The sequence below is a fragment of the Pocillopora damicornis genome, chromosome 4 (genome assembly GCF_964200805.1).
Source record: "Pocillopora damicornis chromosome 4, jaPocDami1.2, whole genome shotgun sequence".
NCBI lineage: Eukaryota > Metazoa > Cnidaria > Anthozoa > Scleractinia > Pocilloporidae > Pocillopora > Pocillopora damicornis.
The window spans coordinates 13,514,066-13,517,541 of NC_142673.1; the positions used below are offsets into that span (position 1 = coordinate 13,514,066).

Here is a 3,476-nt window from a genome sequence, read left to right on the forward strand (position 1 = left end):
TAATATTTTTTACATTAAGTGGTCAGCAAAAGAATGTAAAAGTATTCTCTTGGTTGTCACTTATGACATAAAATGGCGTTTTTTTTTATATAACATCTCTATTCTGTGGAGCCTGTATTTAAGCGGTCAACCTGATTTAAGTGATCAATCCGCCATTTCCCGTTAAATACAGGTTTGAGTGTATTACCAGCTGCGTTCCTTGACGGTCTCCAATCAATCTCTAACTTGCTGACAGTTTCATCCGTCAGAAAGCTATTGATATATTCGTGCTATTTAGGGTAACGGGTAGAGAGTAGAAACTGTCTTCCTGTAATGCTATTTTTCATTGACTCATGTTCAAATAGTTTATCTAAGGATATATTTCCTCTGGAACCTTCCGTGAATTCAAGCTTTTTCAGGCGACTATTGAAAGTGTAAGTTGTCAAAAGTTTTATTTCGTTCTACTTTCCTAGCCTCCAGGATATGTTTGAAAAGCTTGGAACATCTGTCCCTCCATATTCATTTAATTTATGAAAAGTTTCCTAAAAACCTCAAACATAAATACCTGACCGTAATAACTTTTTTTTTCACACACGTTCAAAAAATTGATGTCTTCTGTTTATACCCAACATCTCTCTATTCTAGCTAGGTCAATTCCCCATCCTGGTTAAGATATTTCATCGCTTCACTTCCCATACTTAATGCAAATATGTCAGCGTGAGTCCTTGAAATGGTGAGCTTTACATTTCAATGTAACGATAAATAGGAATTACTTTTTCCACTCAAAATTTTGACGACTGCATATGAATATTGAAGCGATAAAATGAATAATACATGCTTCTTGATTGGTTCTTCTTTATAATGTATTGTTAGACCAGAGGGGGTATATATTAGTCATATACGACAAATATATTTCACGTTGCCATGGATCTCTACAGTAATAGATCACAGAAGATGTCAAAATGTGGTAAGAACGTGATTAATGACGCCCTCGGCTGTGCTTCGTGTGTTACTTGTTTTTACCACATGATCGCATACTAATCTTATAGTAATCGTATACTTATCTTATAGTTTATATTTTGAACTGTTTCTTTTGTGATCGTACCCTATACCATAAGGTGTCTTTGTGCAGACACCATTGGTACATCTGTTCGAACTCTTTATCTTTACAAAATTCTTTATCATGCAAATTAAAATTTTTTTATAGTACTTTTCTTCCTTGTCTAGTATATTTAACGAGAAATAGAAAGTCCTCACTTAGTATTATGTGTAAATGAGCAAGCATTTCTCCGTGTGAGTCAGCGATCAATGGGAGAAACTGGCAAACTATTCTCTTGTTTACTACCATCGGGCAAAGAGCCAGCCTTCCCGTCAATTTTACTGAGGTGAATCAACAATGAAAAAGACAGAAAACAAACAACTATAAAACGCAATGAAAAATAAAACAGTAAAGCAGAGGGCTCCATGTCATGAGATCTGACGAAGCTGTTTCCCTAAAATGGAATAAATCTACAACCTAATATCATAATTATATTTTGTGCTTTTCTGCGATTCAAAGAGTTAATTTTCTTCCTTTTTTGTTGTTTCTGAAGTTCTGGTTACTTTAGAAAATATACCTGACCGGTAATGACTCTGGAAGTTGTCAACTAAGACACAGTTCTTATCCTGTCATGTATTGCCGACTTAAATGTACACGAATAGTGCCTAATTATATGTCTCATTTATTTGAACAATTTTTACTTAACACTACCGTTGTCATTTCCATCATTTGAGAGGCATTACTAGGTTTTTAACTTCGACTTCCTGACATTAAAATTTTCAGCTCGTGTTCTACCTATTTCATTTTAATCGAGTTCCAGCTAGTGTTTGAATTATGTATTTACAGTTTGGTATCCAGAACATTCTTTTCGGAAGCCAGTTCACGACTAAACTCAATATTTATAACATCCTGTTCGAAAGCCAGTTCACAACTAAACTCAGCGGTCCTTCTGTGCCTCTCTTTCCTTGTTTTAGAAAACTTTGTGTTTACAGCTGCTTGCAAATGTCTTCCTGTACAACATAAAGCCAGTGCTCGTCGAAATTCAGCAATTCTTAATGCGTAAAAAATTGGATTGACAAAAGAGTTCAAGTAGTTGAAAAGGTTTACTGCATGATAAAATCGTCTTGGTACATGGAAAAACCAAACAAACATTAGTAAGTTTAACAAAACTAGCGGCAGCCAAGCGAGTAAAGTAAGGCCAGATACAATTAACAAAGTCTTAGTTAAGCGCTTGTTTTGAAAGTCTCGGCTTTCTTGATGTGAAGCGGCGACTGTTCCAGTTTGAAACTTTTGCCAAATACCAATGTTACAGCCACATGTGATTAAAATTAGAATCAAAGTGTATGGCCCCCAAAAAAACATAGTGTACTTGTAAGAAAATAATAGGTTTGAACCGGTCCACATTGCAGAAATAAGGAGAGCTAGTGCCCACACTGAAAATATAGCAATGCGGTATGCTTGAGTCGATAATGTACGATGCTTAAACGGCCAACGTATGGCGTAAAATCTTTCACACGCTATGAACACTGCAGAAATAAGAGAAGCCTGCGAGAAAGCTGTGTCAACGATCATGCAGGAAATTAAGATAGGCTTGTTGGTCCATAAGTTTCCAACGAACGTAGGCGGAATCCATACCCGACATCGTAAATGTATACTGGTAAACTCAGAGCTCCTAGGAACAGATCAGCAAACGCCATGTTAACAACTAGAAACCAATATTTCTTGCGAATATTTTTGTTCCTCGAAAAAATAGTTATGGTGAGTAAGTTTCCCACGACAACTAAAATAAATGTTAGCGTTAAAGCGCTGCACAATGCAATGCTTTCGCCCTGTGTGCGATCATATACATCATTTGTACCGTTTCGTCGGCTGACACTAGAAGAAGATGACGAAGACTTTTTGTTCATTTTGAGATGATACTATGATAACGATGAAGAAGCCAGGGTACAACATATGTTTTATGCCTCTTTACTGTTCACTGACTAATTACGAATGCAAGCACTCCACTGACTGTGACATCTTATCGATGACAGAGATCGCCCATTAAATTGCGGAGGACGAAGTTTTTTTTCTCTTTGTACATTTCTCTTATTAAAAATGATGATCTTTATGATGTTATCACTGAAAAGTAATAGGTGACAGCTGTAGGTGCATGTTTTAACATGCACCTGCAACTGTCACTTAAAAGTGTTTATTTACCCTCAGTGCGGTGCTTGTATAAATGCATGCGTTCTGATGGGTGACCCATAGTGAAATAGATGTAGAGCTCTTACTGCCGTTTGTTTATCCCGCAAACAGGCCCTGCGTTTGGATTTCGCCTTACGGCACAGACAAGGGTGCCGCTTATGGGAAAAAGTTATTAAAAATCGTACTGATCTTAGTTAGATGTCGAACTCGGTCTTTACCACTTAAACTTTTCAAATCTTTGCTATAAAAAAAAAAAACCCTGCACTTCAAT

At 36.6% G+C, this 3,476-nt stretch overlaps 1 pseudogene; it reads right to left on the reverse strand.

The window, feature by feature from the left end:
• Nucleotides 1-1,858: 1,858 nt before the first annotated feature.
• LOC149046885 (adenosine receptor A1-like) lies at nt 1,859-2,925 on the reverse strand (annotated as a pseudogene).
• Between the last annotated feature and the right edge of the window lie 551 nt (nt 2,926-3,476).